Source organism: Mustela nigripes, chromosome 13 (assembly GCF_022355385.1).
Source record: "Mustela nigripes isolate SB6536 chromosome 13, MUSNIG.SB6536, whole genome shotgun sequence".
NCBI lineage: Eukaryota > Metazoa > Chordata > Mammalia > Carnivora > Mustelidae > Mustela > Mustela nigripes.
The window spans coordinates 13,436,233-13,462,116 of NC_081569.1; the positions used below are offsets into that span (position 1 = coordinate 13,436,233).

The 25,884-nt window shown below is 36.7% G+C and overlaps 1 long non-coding RNA gene across 1 annotated transcript in view; it reads right to left on the reverse strand.

The window, feature by feature from the left end:
* LOC132029095 (uncharacterized) overlaps positions 1-25,581 on the reverse strand; it is a 37,112-nt gene extending 11,531 nt beyond the window's left edge. The window contains exons 1-3 of the long non-coding RNA XR_009407704.1: positions 25,494-25,581; positions 15,396-15,524; positions 7,950-8,040 (exon numbers count right to left, since the gene is read on the reverse strand). This is a non-coding gene — a long non-coding RNA (uncharacterized LOC132029095). The remainder of the gene's footprint in view (positions 1-7,949; positions 8,041-15,395; positions 15,525-25,493) is intronic.
* Between the last annotated feature and the right edge of the window lie 303 nt (positions 25,582-25,884).

The window sequence follows — 25,884 nt, forward strand, 5'->3', positions numbered from 1 at the left end:
CACCAAAGATAAAACTGCCTGATCTTAAATGTTTCCCCCCTGAGGAAAGTAAGCCATCTAGAAAGATAGGAGGAAAAGGTGGTGGGGAAGAGGAGGAGAGGAAGAAAGGGAACTATTACACTATTATTATTATTATTCTATGAACTATCTTATTAGCAATCGTAGGTGAAAAGAAATTTCACACAGATGTGGTCACTATTCCTAGATCTCACACTTGCAAGCGATGAAAATTGCACCAAACGTGCATTTTGAAGATCATTTTAGGGGCGCCTGGGCGGGTTCCGTTGGCTATGTATTTAACTTTTTATTTCGGCTCAGGTCATGATCTCAGGACCCTGAGATTGAACCTCGCACATTCAGCCCTGCCCTGAGCACGGAGCTCGCTTAAGATCCTATTCTCTCCCATCCGACTGCTCCTGAATGTGCCTGGTTCTCCCTAAAAAACAAACAGACGGGGCGCCTGGGTGGCTCAGTGGGTTAAGCCGCTGCCTTCGGCTCAGGTCATGATCTCAGGGTCCTGGGATCGAGTCCCGCATCCGGCTCTCCGCTCAGCAGGGAGCCTGCTTCCTCCTCTCTCTCTGCCTGCCTCTCTGCCTACTTGTAATCTCTCTCTGTCAAATAAATAAATAAAATCTTAAAAAAAATAAAAATAAAAAAGAAACAGACAAAAACAAAACCAAAACAAACAACTTTAAAAATAAATAAACAGGGGCGCCTGGGTGGCTCAGTGGGTTAAGCCGCTACCTTTGGCTCAGGTCATGATCTCGGGGTCCTGGGATCAAGTCCCACATCGGGCTCTCTGCTCAGTGGGGAGCCTGCTTCCCTCTCTCTCTCTGCCTGCCTCTCTGTCTACTTGTGATCTCTGTCAAATGAATAGATAAAATCTTTAAAAATCAATCAATCAATCAATCAATCAATAAACAAATAAAAATTATTTCAAAAAGCAGCAGAGCAACTGGTTGAATTGTAGAGATCAAAAATTTCTCTTCTAGATTAAACCAAAAAATGGACTTAATAATTTGAAGTTGGGTATAAAATTACAGAAACAGCATGTATGGATTCAAAAAATATACACATCTGAAACAAGATGGAAACAAAGATGATTCTAGAACAGCCTTTGGGGGAAAAAATTGCTCCACGGAAACATAGAAGTAGGAAAAATTTTCTAAATTAATAAGATGTCTATGTAATATACTTTCCGAGATTCTTCTATCACTAATTTACTAAATTAAATATACTAAGTAACCAGTTGACTATTTTATGACATATAAATACATATAATCAAGTTAGGTCATACCCTCTGAAAAAGCTTTTCACTTGGAAAGATAGTAAGAAATGATTTCAGAATATAACAGAATTACATTATTAATATTAATAAATTAGAAATAATATTAGGTCTGACAGATATTGAAAGGTAAAAGGAGGAAATAGATAGAAAAAGATACAGAGGTTGAATTATATTAAATAGAACTATAGAAAGATAAACTAAGTTGGATACATGAAATCCTCATCAATCATAATGGGAATTCAATAGCTAAATCTCAAGCAGCTAAATGAATAAATAGAAATAGAAATAGCATATTACTTAATAATTTGAAGGCAAGAACTTCTAGAGTTTTAACAAAAATGGGCAGAAGCGATTGCCTCTGGGAAAGAAAGAATATATTTGGGGCAAATGTGGGATTATTACATTCGAGTGTTCTTCATTAAAAGTAAGACTCCTTAAATGTATAGATTGTATTCAAATGTGCCAGGGCATACTTGTAGCCTTTATTGTTATCTGAGAAGTAGGTGTTATTGACATTTCAGGTTTACAAAGAGAAAATGGAGACTCAGGGAAGGTAAATGATTACCTAGATACAGCAGCCTTGTAGGTGGTAGAAATGAAGATTTGTTTTTGTTTTTAAGACTTTATTTATTTTGGGGCGCCTGGGTGGCTCAGTGGGTTAAGCCGCTGCCTTCGGCTCAGGTCATGATCTCAGGGTCTTGGGATCGAGCCCCGCATAGGGCTCTCTGCTCAGCAGGAAGCCTGCTTCCCTCTCTCTCTCTCTCTCTCTGCCTGCCTCTCTGCCTACTTGTGATCTCTGTCTGTCAAATAAATAAATAAAATCCTTAAAAAAAAAAAAAAAAAGACTTTATTTATTTGTCAGAGAGAGAGAGAAAGCAAGCAGGTGGTGCAGCAGGCAGAGGGAGAAGCAGGCTCCCGGCTGACCAAGGAGACCGATGTAGGACTCGATCCCAGCACGCTGGGATCATGAGCTGAGTGGAAGGCAGACATAGACATTTAACTGACTGAGCCATCTAAGGGTCCCCAAAACGAAGTTTTTATAACCAGATTTTCCAAAGGCTATTCTCTTTGGAAATCTCAAAATAGGGATGGATACTACATAGCATTATTCCCAGATTTTTCCTATTTCCTTTCAACAATGTATAGAATGTAGTTAAACCCAGGTTTTGGCAAACTTTTTCTAAAGGCCTGATAGTAAACATGTTTTATTTCCAGCCCTTTGTTCTCTGTCACACCATCACTCAGTTCCACCACAGTAGTGCCAAACCACCATAGACAAAACATAAGAGGAGGGTGTGGCTGGATTTGCCCCATGGGCTATAGTTTGCCAATCCTTCCATCAATACATTAACTTGCTCTTTTTAATTTTTCTTTTTGTTTCACTTCTGGGTTCAAGCGTAGGAATGTGTTTTCATTGAACCTAATCTGCAAATTTCTGCTAATGCCTGCCATTATTACATACACATGTTACTTCATGTATCCGTGCCATTCATGACTGATGTCCTTCTCCATAATTTAGCTTTGTATCCCATAAACTGACAGTTACACAGCATTTTTTATTGGAGGGGGTTCTATTGACATATTCGTATTGATCAGAGAAAATCTGAGTAAAAAGATGAAGTAATTGTTTTCAATGGTCAAGAGTAACATGGAAGTTGCAAAATTTTATCAGTTAGAGATGCCTTGAGGTATTTAGTAATTATCATGTAGGGTAGGGCCTGGCCAGGTTGTGTTTATAGGACTGAGTAGGCACAAAAGCTGAAGCCAAGCCAGGAAGGGGCTGTTCATTTGATTGGTTGATGCAGTCATGATTCATTTGAGATGACAGAACTGGGGCATATGTATGACCCAATAGATTCTTGAAATACCATCAAAGTAGAGTAGAGAAGGTCATCTATGATGTGTCAATCAATGGCCTGAGAATGACAAACAGTCTCTTGATGGTACTTCTCACAGAACAATCAGCTCTTGCTTGCTCTGCAGGTTTTCTATGCTAAGATTCAAATTCCTGGGACAGAGGATCTTATTAGTATAGCCACCGCCCACTCTTTGGGAAAGGAAGAACAGACACAATCCTTCGCTACTCTTGGACTATATGCAGTACAGCTGGGCATCTCTTCATAGAAACATCAAGGTGTGCTACCAGACAAATTAGGAATAAATAGATAGTGAGCAGACAGAAACAAATGATGTGTACTACAGTTTAGAATACTCAGTACGGAATTTTTGGAGAGGTAAACCCATTGCTCATTTTAATAATCTGTGTCTGTACAGTGTCATATAATCCAATCTCCTTTTTGATATATTTGCTTTAATTTAAAGTAGAAAATGGCTGACCTATGTTTGTCTTGCTTCCCAACAGAGTTAAAGACATATGCACATTAAATTGAACATACAACTTAAAATTTTTAGATAAAATTGTAGACTTGTCACAACACATATTACTGAATTTTTTGAAGGTTACTGTGGAAGTAACAATACACTGATAGCACAACATTCAGATAAATTTTGGTTTGTGTAAGTCAGTGGAATGCATGTTGTTGCACATGGTCACCCCACTGGGAATGGTTCAGTTCTAGACCTATGGCCATATAGTGTCAGAAAATGATGGAGAATATATTTCCTGGATTTCTTTTCCCTTTGAATGGTGTTTGGAATCCAATTTGTCTGATTTGATTTGGACATAGTGGCTACATGAGAAGACAAATTAAAGACCTGTTGCACAGCCCAAAGAAAGAAGTGCTGAATCATCTCTTAAAAAAACAAAACAAAACAAAAAAACAAACCAACAAACAAAACAAAAAACAAACAAAAAGACAAGGAAAAAAAAAAAGAAACAGCCTCTATAATTTACTTTAAAGCCTCATTGGTTTGAATCTTGGGAGCAATTAACACATATTGCATAGGGATATGTGTGGATTCACTATTATTATTAACTTGGACAATGGGAAGTAACTTCCCACTCCAACCCAAATCTTAATGAAATGCTTCAACCAGCTTTTTATAATTTGTTTCTCTAAACACATTCTACTAAATTGACTTTAGATGGGCACCTGGGTGGCTCATTTGGATAAATGGCTGCCTTCAGCTCAGGTTATGATCTCAGGGTCCTGGGATTGAGCCCCATATCATGCTCCATGCTCAGTGGAGAGTCTGCTTCTCCCTCTCCCTCTGATCTCTCTCTCAAATAAATGAATAAAATCTTAAAATAAGTAAATAAATAAATGAATAAACAAACTGACTTTAGAACTCTACTTATGTATCAGGTGATAATGCTTGAGGTTTGCACACTCATTTGTATATCCAGAATTTCCCCAAGTGTTTACTTTAGAGTAAGAGCTCCACGTGAATCTCCAACAAAAAAAGAGTTTTGTGGACTAACAGTTCAGGGGATGCATTTTCCCCCAAAATCTGCCTAAAGTTTATTTATCCAATCATGTTTACAGACTTATTTATCATAACATGTTTCTTCCCAACACATACTGCTATGCTAGTATACTAACAATTGCTTACTAATTAACATATAACTAACTAACTAACTGCTATACTACTTTCTCAGAAACCAAAAATATAAACACCTAAACTATATGTTTGGTGATATGTAGATGAGTAATGTTAAAAATTGATCAAATTTTATTTACTGAAACGCTTGGAAATGTGTAAATAAAATCTTAGACACTTGGTTTACAGGCAAAAAAAAAAAAAAAAGTAAAAAAATGAAAATGTGAAGCAAAGACCTGAAATGGTTTTGTAGCCATGCATTTTCCCACTTAGAAGGGCAGGAGTTAGTGATAAAGAAAATGTTTCACAAGGTTATATGTAAAAATATATGACATAGAAAATTTGGAGAGAGACTTTAGCATTTCTGGAGTTCTGATCCTGGCATTCCAGGTTGGGCTTAGAAGGTCAGATTAAAACAGTGGAGAAAGGGGACTCTTGGCTGGCTCAGTTGGTTAAGCAACTGCCTTCAGCTCAGGTCATGATCCCAGAGTCCCGAATCGAGTCCCGCATCAGGCTCCTAGCTCCACAGGGAGTCTGCTTCTCCGTCTGACCTTCTTCTCTCTCATGCTCTCTTTCGCTGTCTCTCTCTCAAATAAATAAATAAAATAAATAAAATCTTTAAAAAAATAGTGGAGAAAGGAAAGAGATAGTAGTCTAGTCCACTACCTCTGTTCATTTCATAGTAGTCCTCATCACCAGATCAAAAACCCACATCCAGATCACCTAACTACAAACAAAATTCAATTATCTGGGGACCCACAAGTATATGGAAAAATTCCAAGTCTTGAAATAAAAAGTATGTATATGTGTGGTGGAGGTTTTGAATGAGGGTCACATGGATGCTTCGAGAAGTCAGTGAAGATACAAACCCAAAAGAAGTGATCGAGTCATAGTGCCAATTAATCAGTTCACTGGTCAGAAGGAGCAGAACATTCCAAATGGCTCTACTTTCAATGGAAAACATCTTTGGCGAGCGAAAGGAAGCAGAAATCTACAGGAAAAGGAGGAAAGATAAAAGAAAGACAGTGTGAAGAAAGGGGACAGTGGAATGAGGACAGCAGAGGAAACGGAGCTCCCAGCAATGGACAACAATTGTTCTGACATCAGAAAAGAGAAGGGCAAAGAATTTATTAATTGAATATTTACTGAAACTAATGCTCAGTGGGGAGTTTAATACTGAATCTTTTCCTTCATGAGCATTTACTATTATGGGCAACCTTGTTGAGTGTTTATTTTAAATTTACATATGAATTGTGGCTCTTAATGGATTATTAATTTGCCCAAATGTCCTACATAGCAAATGAATTGGCCACTCAGGCCTTGTGACCTAAGTGTCCACATTTCAAGCTACTGCACACACACCCCACCTCACTTCCAACCAAGAGGCACTAGAGCATCTGGTCTCAACATTAAATGGTTTTGCCTGATTGTGCTAGTGTAAGGCAGACCATTAGAGTTCAAGTGGGATTTGCCCAAGTGGGTATCAATGGTTCTGAAGCAGACAGTCGCTTAACATTTTGAAAGGACATCAATCAATATAATCCATAGATTTTAGGTACAAAGTGAGGAAGAATTATCTTACCTATGCTCATAAGGAAGATAACCTTCAATACAAGGTGACTTGACTCTATTTGTAAATTCAAGCAAATGTGTTCTCAGTTTTCAAATGCTTTGCATAAACAGTTTTAGGGAAAAAAAGAAAGAAAAGAAATATGAACCATTTAAGTAACCAGATGCAGGTATTTATTCAAAATGGCACGTTCTCTTTGGATGTCAAGTAAGAAAATTTATTTTCTTATTTTTTTTTTGTCTGTGAATATTATATCTTGTAGCTCATAGACAATTTATAATAGGATTGTCCATACAAAGACACTTAAGTTTATCTTCCCACTAATGCTATTTGTGTATAGAGCTTTGGACTTTCCCCCATCTATCCACAGGATTTCTATCAATAGGATAGAGATATCCTTACAGGATAGGAAAACATACAAGGAACAAAGTTCATCTGCCATTGTGTTTTTGTTAAGGAAAACATGTTAGATGCACAAGGACCAGTATTTTTGGAGCCCAGTAATACCAAAGTCTGCTTTACCTGTGACACAGACATGTAGACAGATTGAAGGACAGAAAAGGAAGGGAGAGAGGGAGGGAGGGAGGAAAGAAGGAGAAAGAAAGAAAGAAAGAAAGAAAGAAAGAAAGGAAAGGAAAAGAAAAAAGAGGAAAGGAGAAGAGAGTAGAGGAAAAGAACAGAAAAGAAAAAGAATAATAAAAAGAGAAAAAGGAGATAGATGGAGGGATAGAGGAAGAAAGAAAGAAAGGAGAAAGAAAGAAAGAGGAAGAAGAAAGAAAGAAAGAAAGAAAGAAAGAGGAAGAAGAAAGAAAGAAGAAAGAGAGAAAGAAAGAAGGAGAGGGAAAGAGAGAAGAAAGGAAAGAGAGAGGAAGCAAAGGAAGGAAGAAAAAAAGTAATGCTAGAAGAAAAAAAGTAATGTCTGGAAGAAGAAAACATTCTTTGAACAACTAGCATTTGTGGGTTAGTGAGGGTTTGCTTAAGCAACACTGTGCTGTATGGAGCACAGTGTAGTGTGCTCCATACAGCACACTGTATGGAGTAGTGAGTGTGAGTAGAAGTAGTGAGTAGCAAGTAGTGAGTAGTGAGTGACCAGAAGTCTGAAGAGATAAGTTCTATTCTTTGCCACAGATTTCACAGCCTTTAACAAATCTCTTAACCTTATGAACTTCCTTTTCCAACTCAAAACTCTTAATCTAGAGGAAAGCAAGCTAACATGGTCTAAGCATGAGAGAATGTAGACATTTGAGAAGACCTGAAATAGTTAAAGGCATGGCCAGACTTGGGAAAGGCTTGTTGGGGCCACATGTTTTCCCAGTGTGTGACCTGCAGGCACACACCTGGGCTCGGTCAGGTTACACCTCACTCCTTCCCACCCACAGGTCAGGCCCTGGTTGATGATAGACCCAGGCCCCTCCTTAATTAAGTATACCAATCACCTAAAGCAACAAGAGGGTATTAGGGAATATTGGATGTCACTCAGTCTCTCTTTAGACTTCCTTTCCCTTTAATTATTTCAAAAGAAAAACATTAACTTTAAAAAAAAAAAAAGGCAGAAATAACATAAGCCAAACGCCTTAAAGGAATAGTTACCTGTAAAGATGAAATGATGGTTTGGAGCTTTCACTGACTGCACTGTATTTCTCATTCTGAGAACATTAATGACCCATCACCATGTAGTTTCCTAAAATGAAAGTTTGAAAATTCTTATTTGATTTTTTTTCTTACAGTCATTTTATTGTTGTTGTTGTCCCTTAAATCTAAGGAGCCAGAATATGCTTAAAAACATTACTGATGCTTTCCTACCCAAGGAATTCTTTTCTCATAAGGGTCCCACAATCACTGATGGTTTGCAGAATTAAGCACATCAAAGAGAAAGAAAGGGGGCTTTCACTTGTCCAATGGCAAATGCAGGTAGGTGGAACAAACTCTTTCTCCAGCTAAAAAATTGATAAGACAATTAGAAATTTACAATCTATCTCGTGCCAAATAGAACAGAGGCTTTGCCTTCCCCCATTTTGGACAATAAAACTGAGAAGATAAACTAATGGAATTTTTTTTAAGTTGGTCACTATGTATCTACACCTATTTCTTTTGTTCTTTCTTGTTTAATTTCATAGATGAATATTCCCTCAAAAGATTACTGAATGGTATTTACAATATCAGGTCTAGAATATCACTTAACACATTTCCTTATCTGAATTTCTTATCAACCCCTTGATAGCTCTACTGTTATTAATATCCCCAGGAGGAAACAAATACTTACAGAAGTTTTGACTTGCTGAAGCCCACACAGTGAAACCCACTCTAATCTCAAAAAGTCCATTTTCTTGCTCTTACAAAATCCACAAAAATGAAGTCGGACCTCAGTAACTTCTAGAGCAATCCACTTAGTGCTTTGCCCTTTCTAATCACCTGCTTCTAGGTGTCCAGTAACTTTATTTCCCTAGTCACTGCCAGCTCAGCACTATTTGCTAATGTATTTACCACTGAATTTTTACCACAATGTGACAGTCATTTACCATTCTCTATTCTTCCTCTCACTTCAGTGTGATAATTACCTAATCTAAGTAACTACACAAGTATCACTACATGATAACAGAGTATTTACCCAAGTCATGTTTTATATTTTTGAAGCTCAGCAGCATTCTCTTTAAACAAAAATATTAACCTATTGAATTGACTGATCATGAGAATTCAAAACACAGTGGTTTGATAATCTAGAAAAAGTAAACCAATCCCTTGAAAAACACCTTCTGCCAAAATTCACTCAAGAAGAAATCGATTATCTGAATAGACCTAAGCTTATTTTAAAAGTTGAATCAAAAATTAATAATCTTCCCAAACAGAAAACATAATGTCTAGATGGGCTCACTGGTGAATTCTACCAAATATTTAAGGAAGATATTTCACAATTCTTTATAATCTTTTCAGAGGACAGAAGAGGTAATACTTCTTGACTCATCTATGAGGTCAGTATTGTCCTAATACCAAAATCAGAAAAAGAAATTACAAGAAAACTAATGACCAATATCTCCTATAAATATAGATGCAAAAATCCTCAACAAAACCTTAACAAATTGAAATTTTTAAAAGTATAAAAGGAGTATACACCACAACCAAGTAAGATTTATCTTAGATATACAAAACTAGTTCAAATTAGAAAATCAATTTTGTAACCCATTCCCATCAACAGATTAAAAAGAAAATCACATGATCAATCAACAGATGCAGAAGGAGCATTTGACAAAATGTAACATTCATTCATGACAAAACGTTTAAGTAAAACAGAAATAAAAAGGAACATTCTCAATTTGATAATTATCTACAAAAAGAAAAAAAAATCTACAGCTAACATCTTACTTAATGGCCAAGAAACTCAAAGCTTTCTTGTATATGAAAAAATCTACAAAACTTTAGTGAATAAAAAAAAGAAACTTAAAAATTGTGATATATTCCATGTAAGAAGATTAGATTTAGAATTTAGAATAGACTAGACTAGAATTTAGAATACCTCAACTGTGGTATTGTCAAGATTATAATTCCTCCCAAATGGATCTATAGATTCATTGTGATCCCACTTAAAATCCCAGCAAGTTATTCATGGATATTAAAAAATTGATTTTAAACTTTATATGGGGGGAGGGGGTTTGGGAGAAGGGGGTGGGATTATGGACATTGGGGAGGGTGTGTGCTTTGGTGAGTGCTGTGAGGCGTGTAAACCTGGTGATTCACAGACCTGTACCCCTGGGGACTAAAAATATATGTTTATAAAAAAATAAAAAAATTATTAAAAAAAAAAGTAAAAAAAACAAACAAACAAACAAAAAAGAATTAATATTACGTACCTGACACACTGTAAGGCTTACTTACTAGAAAGACTTATTATAAAGCTATAGTAATGAAGAGAGAGTACTCAAGACATAGGCAGTAACCTCTTCAGCATCAGCCTCAGCAACATTTTTTTGGATATGTTTCCTCAGGTGAGGGAAACAAAAGTGAAAATGTACTAATGGGGCTACACCAAACTAAAAAGGTTTTTCATGACAAAAAAAACCATCAATGATAAAAAAAAAAAAGAAGAAACCTATCAAGTAAGAGAAGATATTAGATCTGATGTTAGATCTGACAAGGAGTTAATATCCAAAATATATTAAAAAACTCAAACAATTCAACACCAAAAATACATATATTATCTGATTAACAAATAGATGGCTCAAATAGGCATTTTTCCAAGAAGACCCTTCTTGGCCAATAGATACTTGAAAAGATACTCAACATCACTAGTCATCAAGGAAATAATAAGATACCACCTTACACCGTCAGAATGACTAGTGTCAAAAATGTAAGGAATGACAAGTGCTGGTGAGGATCGGGAGAAAAGGGAAACCCAGTGTTTATTGCAGTAGTATTTATAATAGCCAAGATATGGAAGCAACCTAAGTGTCCCATGATAGATGGATGTATAAAGAAGATGTGGTATATGTGCATACAGTGGAATATTAGTCATAGAACAGGAATGAAATCTTGCCATTTGTGACAACACACATGGAACGATGAGGTATGATGCTAAGTGAAACAAGTCAGGGAAAGACAAATAGCATATGATTTCACTTATATATGAGATCTAAATAAATGCACACAGAGAACAAACTTGTGGTTGCTGGATGCATGGTAGGTGGGTGAAATGGGTGAAGGTATTCAGAGGTACAGACTTTTGGGTATAAAATAAGTCACCAGGATGAAAAGTATAGCGTGGGGAACATAGTCACTGATGTTGTAATCATGTTGTATGGTGACAGTTAATAACTACACCTACTGTGGTAATCACTGTGTAAAAATGTGGAATTGTTAAATTACTATGTTGCACACCTAAAACCAATACAATGTTGTATGTCAACTATATTTCAATACCATTTTTTAAATTGGTGATTTTGAGTCATAAAAAAGAAATCCAATAATTTACAAGGTTGCTAAGTTGTGTATATCCTCCACAAAAAGAACATATTTGAAAAAAATGAGTATGGTAATTGAGTACACAAAGCTCAGAAAATCAGAGCCTAATATCTTCTTGATATGGAAGACCTAGGTTTTCCCTGGGGTGAGTATTTTCACAGACAGGAAATGTCAATGAACCATTCACTCTACAAGAGGGGTATAGGATTTTTTGCCTCAACAATTAATATTGCAGCTTCAAATTAAGTTCACAACTTTGATTAAAGTGAACTTGATTTTACATCTTTCTTAGTCCTCATGATAAAAGTTACAATTTCAGTGAATAAGTTCTGTCTATTAAACCCTAAACTTCACTGGCGTAATTAAGACTCATTTGAAGTAGAATTAACTCGGACATGTGGCAGGAGAGGCTATAGTTAATTCCTATTTCCTGCTACTTCTTGACTTCAAATGTGTCCCTGGGATGGAGAAAGGGGGCAAGTGTTCTCCACATACTTTGTATTGTAAACACCTCTTTTCCCAGATTTAGGTTTCCCTTCAAGAGCGAGCCCCTGAGCTGTTGGCCACTTCATACCTTCTCTTGGATAATTTAAGAATTATCCAACTTCAGCACTAAATGGATCCTCAGAAGCCATTTCCTTCAAGTATAGAAGCTCTCTGTGTGTCTATAGAAAACCTCTCTAGAAAGGTAATAAGAGGGCGCCTGGGTGGCTCAGTGGGTTAAGCCTCTGCCTTCGGCTCAGGTCATGATCTCAGGGTCCTGGGATCGAGTCCCGCATCGGGCTCTCTGCTCAGCGGGGAGCCTGCTTCCTCCTCTCTCTCTCTGCCTGCCTCTCTGCCTACTTGTGATCTCCCTCTGTCAAATAAATAAATAAAATCTTAAAAAAAAAAAAGGTAATAAGAATATTAACATAAATTTATTTCTCTAATCGAGGAGTAGAACTCCCTCTAGGGAATTATCTAAACTTAAGGTAAAAAATCAACTTCACTTCTAAGAATGGCAGTAACATAACTGGGAAATGACTCTCCAGAGAAAGAGGAAAGGAAAATTTAATATAAGTATATTTATATGTATTATATATATTATATATAATATATAATATATGAATATAACATTTATATATATAATAAAAAATTTAAAATAAATATATATGTATTATATATCATATATAATATATATGCAGGTATATATATAATGCAAGTATATAATATATATATAATGCAGGTATATAATATATATATAATATATATGCAGGTATATATATAATGCAGGCATATAATGCAGGTATATAATATATATATAATGCAGGTATATTATGCAGGTATATAATATATATATATGGGCTAAAATGTATATATGGGCTAAGGGCAAGCTGAATGAAATTTCTTGTGGTCATTTTTTTAAAAATCAACAAATGATTTGTTCTTTCTTCTATAGCACAGACAAATAAATGTGAACTTCAAGGTATTGGAGCTTTGTTTTAGCATTTTTTTTAAAGTTCATACATAGTTTTCTCTCTGATTATAGCAGCATTATATGTTTACTATAGATAATTTGGAAAACATAGAGAACAGTGAAAAAGAAATAAAAAGTATCCATTATCTTTGATTCCACTCAATTACATGGCAGTAATATTTTGAATTTTTCTTTCATCTTCCTATATGTGTTTATGGATATGCATTGATTTTATAGAATTAAGGGCATAGGACACTGGGACATATTGTGCCACATACATTACCTGCTTTTGTCACTGAAAGTAATTTCATACATAATTCTCAATATCATTTCATATCATCAAGGAGAGATATTACTGGCTAGATGTTATACAACAATAAAAATACAGGTCACCTAATTCCTGTTACATAGAGAGTAGCAACATTTCACATTCACTAGGGAATGTTGAATTCACTAAACATTGTTAATGGAAACTTTTGACAGGGTTGGAGGTAGAGTCAATATCTCCCTTGCATTATATACCAAAATAAATCACTGGCAATTAAGGTTAAAGGTAAAAAATGAAATGCACAAATTTTGTAAACATGCAGCAAAGCACAGAACAAAAGACTGTTACGTTACGACTTAAGGAATTTCTACTTAACAAAATATAAAATCTTAATCCAATTAGGAAAAATATTTGCAACATTTACAATAGCTAATACATGTAAATATTTAATACATAAATATAAGTGACACATAAAAATACTTATAAATTAGAGAAAGATGAATAAAGAAAAATTCAAAAATCACATTGAGCCAGATTTGAGGAAGGAAATTACAAAATATTCAACTTTATTAGCAATCAAAGAAGTACCTCTCACATGCCATTTTCTGTTCTTTATTGATTTTCTTTTCATTAAAACAAAAAAAATCAGCTGATATTATATATATATTAATAGTATTATTTATATTGTATATTTTTCTGCCAATGCATTATGAACATTTGTGTTACGTTCTTGGTTATGGTTATACATGCCCAGTAACTGGCTCATGTTATATCCATGTAGCAGTTATCTCAAACTTGCAGTGGTACAGAGCAATAAGAATTTATTTTTTGTTCATGGCTTTCTGAGTCAGCTAGGATGGTTTGGCTGTGGTAGCCTTACCTGACTTGAGAACCATCCTTTTCCTGGGACAGGCCAGGTGGGCCATTTGCCTCTTCTTTTTTTTTTTTTTTTTAAAGATTTTATTTATTTATTTGACAGAGAGAAATCACAAGCAGGCAGAGAGGCAGGCAGAGAGAGAGGAAGGGAAGCAGGCTCCCTGCTGAGCAGAGGGCCCAATGTGGGGCTCAATCCCAGGACCTGAGATCATGACCTGAGCCGCCGAAGGCAGCGCCCAACCCACTGAGCCACCCAGGCGCCCCCATTTGCCTCTTCTGAGGATGGTATAATTAAAAGGAAGCAAAACCAGCCCCCAAATTCCATTTCAATTCTTTCTTGCCTCATATCTTCTAACCTCACATTAACCAAAGGAAGTCACACTGCGAAGTCCAAAGCCAAAGGAAGGGAAGTGTAGTCTACCCTTTGGGAGAGTGTATTGCAAAGGCATATACCAGACTAGGGGTGTAGGTAGGCTGAAGAATGGAGGACAATAATCCTCCCCAGAATTGTATGTGTGTGTGTGTGTGTATGTGTGTGTGTATTTATATATATATATATATTTATGTTTATATATAAATATAAAACATTTATATGTGTAATATATGTATTTATATATAACATAAAACAAAATGGAGATATCACATTCGTCTATCAATTATCAATATGCTTGATTACAATCGACAATATTAATAAGAATATGGAAAAGTGAGACACATATTCTTTGGCCATGAAATTAACATTATAGATATAACCCAAGATGCATTCAAATATTTATTTTACATGGGTATTCATTACAGTATTATTTACATTAGAGAAAATTTGAAATCAAGCTACTCTTACCTTGAGATAACTGTTTGTTTTCTTCCTATATTTAATTTTACCGACAAAGCTAACATTTCTCATTATTACAGGTAATGGCTTGCAACAGTGACCAAAGAAAGAGAAACGCATTTTCCCTATTAAATCTTCTATAACTATTTGAGTTCATTAAAATAATCACTTATTGAGTATCTACCAAATTTTAGGAATTAGTTAGTCATATTCCTTCTGCCCATGAGTTGCTCAGATAAACAGCAGAGGGCTTTGGAGAGAATGTGAATGGATTTTTAAAAACCCCAATGATATATAAATGTTCACACTGCATCTTAAAATACCCAGATGGAAGACAACAAACTCAACTGGAAGAATCGGTGTTGATCCCATAAGGAGGAAAAGTAAAAATTTAGGCTTTGGATCTAAGTCTGATAAGAATGGTAAACGTTGAGAAACCCAGGTGGCTCAGTGGGTTAAGCCTCTGCCTTTGGCTCAGGTCATGATCCCAGGGTTCTGGGATCGAGCCCCACATTGGGCTCTCTGCTCAACAGGGAGCCTGCTTCCCCCTCCCTCTCTGCCTGCCTCTCTGCCTACTTGTGATCTCTGTCTGTCAAATAAATAAAATCTAAAAATAATAATAATAATAATAATAAATAAGAGAAATCTTACCAGGAGTTCATCAGTATCAGTACCTCTGAAAATTCTCAAATTACTTTAGCATTTGTGTCTATGGCTCTTGATTGATGTCTCTACCCAGCTTCTACAGAGAGAAGTGGTGCCTTTTTCTCGGTCCAAAACCTCAAAAAAAAAAAAAATGGAACACTGGCTTTGATAAGCAATCCAAAAGGGAACAGTGATAGATTTCAGGCTACCTGATAAGCTATGGAAAGCCTACTTTTTGTGGTGCTTATTCTGACTTCTGATTTTAGGTCCCAGTTTTAGTTTCTATTCTACAATCCCAAATAAAGCTTTCCAGGAGGGAGAGGGAAGAGCTGGGAAGGTTTATTCACTTACTAAGGGTGGTTGGAAAAGAAACTAATTGTAATTTAATAGTCTTCCTTTGCTGCATAATATCCAAAATGTAAACTCAAGGAAAACATTGTCTCACAGAGGCCACTATTACAGGCAGAAGGCTGTCAAGTAGGTGTCATGGCAAAAGGCCCCGGGAGACTTGTATGCCTTGTATTTATTTTGGTCATCCACATATTAATTTGTTTACGAAATATTGCAGCAGATATTAGACAGCTTGACTCCTTAGTTTCTTTTAAATGGTTTAGGAGCATAAACAAATTGCTAGCACCAGAGAAACATTGACAGGGAGAGTGGTAAGCCATCTTCCAATCAAAGCCCACCCGTGCCCTTGCTTAATTGGTTAGAGACATGGCATCCGACACATAGAAATCTGCCCTTCAGCCTCAGTCACGAAGGACTCAAAAGACCGGGTCAGGAATTGAGTGCATCAGAAATTGTTCTTCTGCCCTAAACGTATAAACAAATGAAGACTCACTGAAACCAAACAACCCACCATTTCTTTTGATCACTTTTGAGTAAAAAGGAGCTCCGCGGAGGGGGGGCAGGCTGGGACCCCTGATTTGAACAGCATCAGCAAAAAGCAACTCATCTTTATCTGGAATTAACTACAAATTCAATTAGAATAAAAACCTTCGCCCACCTCGTGGAAAGGATTTTACACAAAGAAAACCAGATGTTTCAACAACATTGAGAGTGCTTTGCCTAGCGGCCCAAGGAATTTTCCATCTTGTAAGCCCAATCGCTGGTGAAAGTTACACAGATCCAGGGTCCTTAACTCTCAAAACGGCTTCCATTTCCTGGGCTCCTTTAATTAGATTTACTTCTTTAACCAACTAAGATTGGGTTGAAAGAATGGTGGGGAGGAGGGGTAGGACTCTAATGAACTTGGTGGGCAAGTTTAGAGAAGGTGGAACTGTAAGAGGCGAAGGTCTCTTTGGGAGTTATTTCACAGATAAACCTTTTCCTATTGATTGTGAGCTTCTTCTGTTGGGGAAAAAAAATAGTAATAACATTAATCACTAGAGGTTGGGGTAAGATCATACCTTAGTTCTATTTTCAGCTTTGAACAGATTATAGGACAATGGAGCATAAATGGGAAATGGAAGAGATTTAGAACAGACACAGATGTTATGTGACATTTTTTTTCTGCATTAGGGTAATACATGTGGGGGACAGTCAGTGCGGAAAGGTTGTGAAAGAAGAGACACAGGGGGATCGCTCACACCACACATAGGAATGAGCACACTAGCACCAAAGGGGCTCCTGAAGGCTTAAGTGACCTCCGCTTGGTTTATGGATTTGTATTTTTTTATTTTGTATTTTGTATTTTTTATATTTCCAATATGTATTTGTATTTTTTTAAATCTGTCTTAATTTGTATTGAACCAGAATAGAGAGTGAGCCTGGGCGTCAAAGCTAAGTTTTTACAAAAGAGACACAGTGAATTATTAGGGCTAATATATATGTGACCACTCTTTCATAGCTCTGTTTGTCACTACATTAGACAAAACAAGCCCAAGTGGGGTTCAGTTTCCACTTCTTCCCATAGTGTGGTGTTAAATGTGTCCTATCTTTGTTCAGACTTTTCACATTATGATTACAAGAGTTTCCTAACAGCTATTTCTAGTCCTTTTAGCCCTATTGTAGAGTAATTCATCCCCCAAATATAGTAATAATGAGTTCCCTAAAGGTGAGGAGAGCCTCTTGTATAAAATGATTAAGGTTGGGGTGCCTGGGTGGCTCAGTCGGTTAAGTGCTTCCTCCTCTGTTCCCATGCTCCCTTCAGGCCTTCGACTCAGGTCATGATCTCACGATCCTGAGATCAAGCCTCATACCAGGCACCCTGCTCAGTGGAGAGTCTGCTTCTCCCACTGCAACTCCCCCTGCTTGTGCTTTCTCTCTCTATCTCTTTCTGACAAATAAATAAATAAAATCATAAAAAAATAATGGTTAAGGTTCCCCATCTTCTTAAGGAAAACTATACTAGCTCCTTACTTTTTACAAAGTCTCCTCTGATTTTCTGGATCATTTCCTGTTTCCTGTTGCCACTCTCAATCCACTTTCTTGAAGGTGTTATGCCCTTTGAACTCACCATTGCCATTCTATCTGTATTCAAGCTTACTGACTTCATGCCTCCTATGTACCTGGGTACTGGTATAGGCACCGGGAACAGACTGATACACAAAAGAGGCAAAATCTCTGACACCCTAGGCTGATCTTCTAGAAGGGGAAGACAGACGATAAGCACACGAGCCAGTAAGTATGTATGTGTGTTTCAAAGGACACCAGGAAGAAAACCAAAGATGCTGAAGAGCAGAAGAGGGTGCTTAGTTCCGGTGTCAAGGAAGGTCTGTCCACAAAGCTAATGACATGACCTGAGGAGGAATAAAATGGCATATGGTCCATAAGGCATATGGTCAAGTGTGAGCTCTACCTTGTACATGGAGCCCATAGGATATCCCATCACTATAAATAACATTCCTAGTTTCCAGAATGCTAGGTCCACTTCAATGTATTGGTTCCACCAAATTTGACCAGAACATTCCTTCATTCCACACCACGGGAGCTGGTTACATGTTTGGCCCCTGAGGCATCTGAATATGCCACTTTCTCTAGGTCCCCTGAAGACTCCACGTGAAGTGCTTCCTCCTCTGTTCCCATGCTCCCTTCAGGCCCCTTTTGTCACATACCATTTCCCCATTCTCCTTCTTCTCAGGTGTGGCTCTTCAGAATACATTTGACTCATCTTCCTATCCCCAGGGTTTATCACAGGCCCTTACAATTAGCAGATGTTAGGTCATTGTTGAATGAGTGATGAAATGAATTAATGAATAAACACACAAGGAAATAAAAAAAATTTTAGTAATGTAGTCTAAGGGCAGAAACCCAGAAACAGGAAACTCTACGCACAATGTGGAGGATTCATCCCTTTGTTAATTAAATATTCCAGAAGGATCCTAAGTTAACACTGCTGTATGTTCTCAGTAGATCATTAATGTTTTCTCAACTGTAAAAGGGTGATCATAAATGAAATGTAGAAAGGATCACCCAGATACCCACTAACTCTTTTGTCTTCCTTCAGTCTACAGGTACAGTATTGTGGGGGAGAGGGTGATTTCCGGAAGGGGAAAAGGACCGACCCCCTGGGATTAACTCTCTAATGCAGGGGCAGAAATGCAAAGCAGGGAGGCCATGGGCTGTTGGTAGCTAATCCTGTCTGGCTAGGTGCAACAAGAAAGAGAAAAGGGGCGAGGGGCAACATGGAAACTTCGGTTTGGTGTGCTTAAGGAAAGCAGAGGGAGACAATCCCTGGAGTTGCAGCATGTTGAAGAAATCAGAGATAAGACTTAGTGCAGACTCTAGACTTGGAAACTCTTGAATGCCTGAGACAGATATGACAAAGATCAGGAATTTCTTCTTAGTGGTGCTGCTTTAAATGTCACAGACTCTGTCACAAAGCTAAAGTAGCCATGCTTTGAAAGTTTCACATAAGAGGCTACCATAGAGATACAAAGTAAGGAACACATTTAACTTAGCTCACAGCAGGGTGTACTGTTTGTGTCCAACAAACCAACAAACGCTAGTTCTTTTTCTTGTGGTACTTGAAGAGTTGGGAAACACTTTTAAAATTGTTATTATGTTGTCATTTTATCCTGACTACAGCTAGTGAAACAAATAGGCAGGTATCATCACTCCTATATACCTGAAGGGAAGTAGGCTCAGAGTGACTGAACACGCTTGTCCTGGGCTGTGGAAGATTCAAGCGTCATAGTCGTTTTTTTTGTTTTTGTTTTTGTTTTTGTTTTAAACTCTAAGTACAGAGTAATTGAACTGTCGATTATAAGTCGTGCAGGACTTTTTTAAATTAATTTTTTTACTTGAAGATAATCTTGTATTTACATGCAATTATAGGAAATAATACACAGTGACACTTTACCCAGCTTCCCCCAATGGTAGTATCTTGCAAAATAATAGTACAATGCAACAAGCAGGATATTTATCTTGCTTTTATTTATTTATTTACTTATATTTATTTTGGCTTGGGGAGAGGTGGAGGGAGGGGAAGAGAGAAAATCTTAAGCTGGCTCTACGCCCAGTGCAGAGCCTGACATAGGGCTCTATCTCAAGACCTGAAATCACGAGTCAGATGCTTAACTGACTGAGCCACCCAGGGGCTCCAACAAACAAGATATTGATGTTGATACAGTCAAGATACAGAACATTTCTACCATCATTATATTTGCCCTTTTTTAGCCACACCTACTTCCCTCTATCCTTTCTTCCTCCTCAACACCTGCTCTGATCTCCATTTCTGTAATTTTGTCATTTCAGTAATGTTCTATAAACAGAATTAAACAGTATGTAACATTTTGAGATTGACTTTTGCCACTCACTGTAGCTTTCTGAGATTTATACAGGCTATTGTCACATGTAGTAACAATTGGTTCCTATTTATTATTATGCATGTACCATAGTCTCTCTAACCATTTGCCTGTTGAAGGACAGCTGAATTGTATCCAGTTGCTGGTTATGGAACATAAAGATGTTATAAGCACTCGTGTGCAAGTTTCTGTGTGAACATACATTTTTATTTATCTTCTATAAATGCCCAGGAGTACAACTGCTAGATCATAAGGTAGTTGAATATTAATGTTTTTAAGAAAATGTCAAACTGTTTTCCAGAGTTGTTTTACCATTTTACTTTCCCGTAAGCACTATATGAACATCCCAGTTTCCTTGCATGCTTGTCAAGATTTGGTATTTTCACCATTGTTCATTTTAGCCATTTAGAAGTGCAGAATGTGGTTATATCTCACTGTGATTTTAATTTATATCCCTCTAATGGCTAATGATGGAAAACATCATTTCTTGGGCTAAGTTTTAACTGTTGAGTTTTGATGGTTCTTTATATATTCTAGACACCAATCATTTGTTGGATATGCGCTTTGCAAATTTTTTTCCCAGTGTGTAGCTTCTCTTTTAATCCTCTTAATAGGTTGTTTCTGGCAATTATTTTTCTCATCACTGTTTTACTCTGTCCCACAATTTGTTGAGGTTTGTTTTATGGCCAGAATATGATCTATCTTAGTACATGCCCTGTGAGCACTTGGAAAGAACATGCATTATGCTGTTGTTACATGAAGGGTTCTATACATGTCAATTGGGTCCTTTTGGTTGATAGTATTTTTCTATACTCTGAGTGATTTCTTGCCCAGGTATTCTATTAATCATCAAGAAATGGAAGAAACTCTCCTATTATAATTGTGAATTTACCTATTTATCTTCCAAGTTTTATCAGTTGATGCTTCATATATATTTTTTAACTCTGTCATTTGGTGAATATTAATTTAGGATTCCAAGTCTACCTTATATACTGACCCTTTTACCACGACATAGCCTAATGTTTATATGATATATCTTTTTTCTCCCTTTTACTTTAACGTGTCTATATCCTTATATTTAAAGGGAGTTTCTTGTACACAGCATATAGTTGGATTATGTTTTTTTAATCTATCCTACGAATCTCTGATTTTAATTGGTATATTTAGACTTTTTACATTAATGTAAGCAGAGACCTTAAAAGGTCTCTAAAGAGCTAAAGTTTGACATCAATTCATTTTTTTTGCTTTCTGGGTTTTTTTCTCTTGTTTTATTTATTCTGCTTTCCTCTGTTATTGACATTTTTGTAATCATGTTTTTATTTATTATGCATTTTTGAGTGTATCTATTTGAATAACCTTTTCTGTGGTTGCCCTACATATTATATTTTATATACATACTTTATCACAATCTACCCTTATAGTCTTTTTACCCATGTGAGTGAAGTGCAGAAGACTGACCTCTAAGTCATCATTTATTAAAACAGTTGTCTTGAATAATTCTTCTATACATATTTAGAACCAAATAAGACAATTATAGTTTTTGCTTCAACTCTCAAACATAACTTAGAAAAATCAATAGGAGAAGAAAAACCAATTGTATTTATCCATATTTTGCTCACTGTATTTTTCTTCATTTGTCATGATCTCAAATTTCTTTTTTTATCATTTCCTCAATGCTTAGAGAATTTTTCCAGCCATTCTTCTAGGGTACATCCACTGGTGACATATCTTTTTAGTTTTCTTTTAAATGAGACTATCTTGAGATATTTCATTGAATATTGGATTTGAGGTTGACAATTTTTTCCTTGAAAAATGTTGTGCCATTTTCTCATGACCTCTGTGATTTCTGATTTGAAATCCAGTCATTTGAATTATTTTTGCTCCTATAAATAAAGCGTTTTTTTTTCCCACTATCTTTTGAGGTTGCATTTGTTTTCACTCTCGTTTTGTCTTTAGTTGTCAGAAATTTTACCATGCTGTGTCTTGTTAAGGTTTTCTTTGAGTTTATCCTTTTTAGAATTTACTCAGCTTCTTAAATCTGTAAGTTTATGTTTTTAGGGAGTTTTCAGCCATTATTTCTTAGAGGACATTTTTAGGCCTACCCTCTTCTTTCCTTCCAGGATTCTGGTAAGGCAAATAAATATTAGAGCTTTTGTAATTGTCCCACCGGTCCTTAAGGTTCTGTTCATTTTTCTTCTTAATCTATGTTCTCTTGGCTGTTCATTTTAGGCAGTTTACACAGTGCAATCCCACTGTCTGCTCCATTCAGTGGTTGAGCCCATACATGAGTTGGTTGTTTTTTGTTTTTGTTTTTGTTTTAATTTTGATTTTGTATATTTTTTTCAGCTTGAAAATTTTCCATTCGGTTCATTTTTATATCTTTTAATTTCTTCTGTGACTTCCTATTTCTTTGTTGAAGCTCAATATATTTTTCATTAGTTTCAAGAATGTTTGTAATTGTTCACTGGAGCATTTTTATAATAGCTACTTTAAAATCTTTGTTAGATAATTCTAACATCTGTGTTATTTTGATGTTAGCATATAGTTATTGTTTTTTTCTTCATTCAATTTGGGTTCTTCCTTGTTCTTGGTGTGATGAGTGATTTTTGATTGAATCCTGAACATTTGGGTAGCATGTTATGAGACTCTGGATCTTATTTAAACCTTCTCTTTTAACTGGCTTCCTCTGACACCATTCTGGTAGAAAAAGGGTGATGTGCTCCCTCATTACTGCCAGATGGGGGTAGAAATTCAGCTTTCCCATTTGGCTTCTGTTGACATCTGAGAGGGAGAATGTTCCTCATTACTGTTGGGTGGGGGTGGCTGTTGCAGCTCCCCACTAGACCTCCAATGATATTTCCCTATACTGGGTGGGGAGGAGTGCCTTATTACTCCACCAGCACCACGGGGTGGGGGGGGGGGCTCTTTACTGTGGCAGGGATGAAAATCCTAGCTCCCTACTTAGCTTTGTTTGACATTACCCAGTTACTTTTTGTGGTGTTTGCTCTAATAGAGTGGTTATTATCCAAATGTTTTATGTCTTGCTAGGTTGCCCTTTTCCTGGTCCTTTGGCTAGAGAAAACAGGCTTTTGTTGGGTCATCTTGTCAGTGCCTATTACTATTTTTGAGTTGTTGGCATTTTTAACTCCAGGCCTAATATATATGAGGAAAAACAAAAACTGAAAACTAACCATCGTGTCATTTCTTGGGTCCTGAGATCCCTGGCTGTCTGCCTTCCTCTAGTCACCTTCTTATATTTGTTTTATACATAATTTCCAGAGTTTTCTCTGTACATAGCAGGAAGAAAAAAAGGAAGAAAAAAAAAAGTGGGTGTACTCCACATTTCATGGAATTTTGTAAAAGAACTCAGGGTAAAAGAGAACAGAAGTAATAATCATAATACTATTTAATGAGAAGACAATCTGATTATTGTATTGCTACCATTTATCCTTAGGAGAAAATTCTTTTTCCATACTGACACAGAAGCTTAATCAGCATTTTCATTTTTTTCAATTAATATATTAGTTATGGCAAATCTAACAATTTACCAAATCCTAAAGAAGTAGTTCTGAGTCTTGTTTTTGCACTAAGGTAATTATTGCCCTGACACCTAGTGAAGCTATAGAGTGAATCTGGAAGATGGTGGATCAGCAATTTTTATTTTCTTCTTATTTTTAACCTTTATTTGATTTTTAACCTTTAATTTCCCCCTTCACATAACTGCATAACAGCACTTAGTTCAGAAGCTGTTAACACTAATTTACATCTTCCTGGACCTACGAACTTCAAAAAGGGAGCTTATTCCAAGTACCAAAATAATACCATAAGTGAAGGGATCTAAGAACGCATCTGATCATCATCCCAACCACAAAATTCAATCTATTTTGTTGTTGCTGGTACTTATTTTTTCACAGACTTAATGTAATGCTTCTTCCCAATGCAAAATGGCAAAAGGATCTAATGTAAATTTAATACAGAATGTTTTAACATGTGGCAGGACAACGCAATGATGGTGAAAAGGTCAGTTAACCAATGGGTTGGTTTGTCACGATGGCACGAACGAATTATTTTAAATGATTCTCACACTAAATTTTCCAGATGTTTTGGCCATGGGCCAAGATAATTAATATTGCTAATCCACTGGCTGGAATTAAGTTGGCAAGCTAATTCACAGCATTAGAAATCGGAACTCTGGGTTGGGTTGTTGGTAAGCCATGTGCATTATGTTTAAATGAAACGTGATTGTCTCATCGCTGACCCAGACCAAAAATTTGCTGAGGTACTTGAGATGATTATTCATTTTTCAGCCTCAGAAAGTAAATCTAAGAAGAGGAGATGTCATGTTTTCGTTTAATTTTTATTCCCAGGAGACATCTCTTTATATTCATGACAAGTTTTAGGTTTGACGCTTCTGTCCCTTAAAGATTTTCAGTGAGAAAGTTTAAAAGATAGACATTTATTTTCAGTGGAGGAAGAAAAAATACGTATGTCTATATAATACATATATTTTTTTCTCAAAAAATTAAAAATAGATTCACAGACTTTGCCGAGGCATTGAAAAGATTCAAATCGTCAACTACCGACAAGTTACCCAATTTATTGATATGTGTGTTGTTCTTGCTTCTAAACATAGTGGTGCTGCTTGAAATGCTCACATTATGCACTTACTTTAGGTGACCCTACCCTATAAGATGAATAGATGACACTGTGTATGCTTTCTGAGTTTGTTTTAAGCTAGAAAATGTGCACCCCACGCCCACCTACGTGGCACACAGAAAAAGTGGAGACATCAGGATCAAGCAACTAAATTGGGATGAAAAAAAAACTTGCCTTTGGACACAGTGTGGCACACCACCGCCCCAGATTTTATACAGTCTCATTTCCCCTTGCACAGACCCACTGACAAGAGGGTATTACAATTTTTGCTGACATCAGTGACCTGGCATCGCTGATTTATTCCCTGCTTGGGTTTACAGAGGAATAAACCGGTAATTAATTATATATCAGAACATGAGAATCGACCCGGCAATAATGCACAGGCTAAGAACGCTCTATTTACATATGTAGGTTATTTAAAATATGTCTTGTTAAATAAATATTTAAAATACCTCCTTATTTAGCTTATAAACTGTTTGGACTGAGACTGCAATGTGGTTCGTTGCAGAATGTTCGAAAAGAGTGCAGGAGTTGCCGTAGATTCTCACCTCTGCCTGACCTGCAGAATCTCCTGCCCGTGCCTGCCAGGGAATACAGCAAGTCTCCTTCAGGAAAACAACAACATCCACTCTCTATCTTGCCCCTGAAATATATAATATTGGTAGAAAGATGAGCCTTGAAAAATCATAAAACTTACCTTTCTCTTGAGAGCAGGTATGGAGAACAGAGATCTAGACATAAATTAAGCACCATCCACAGGACCGCCTCAGAGACAGGAGGGAAACACACACAGGAAGGAATGGAAACAGATGATTTTAGAACCCAATATTCTCCTGACTGTGGGTCATCTTCCCTGTGCAAGTTGCTTTTTTAAGGAGAGAACAATAAAAGAGAGCACGAGAGTTTCCCCCATCTGGCAAATCAGGACAGAGTCACCATTTCACAACCACCGGAGTAATAAACACACACGTGTGATAAGGCCAACAGTGTGGGAAGACAGACCCTTCGCACCTTGCGGGAGGACCGTGATCAGGATGGGGGGGATGGGGAGGAGGGGGGAGGTCACCCTACAATTTGGTTTGGGGGCT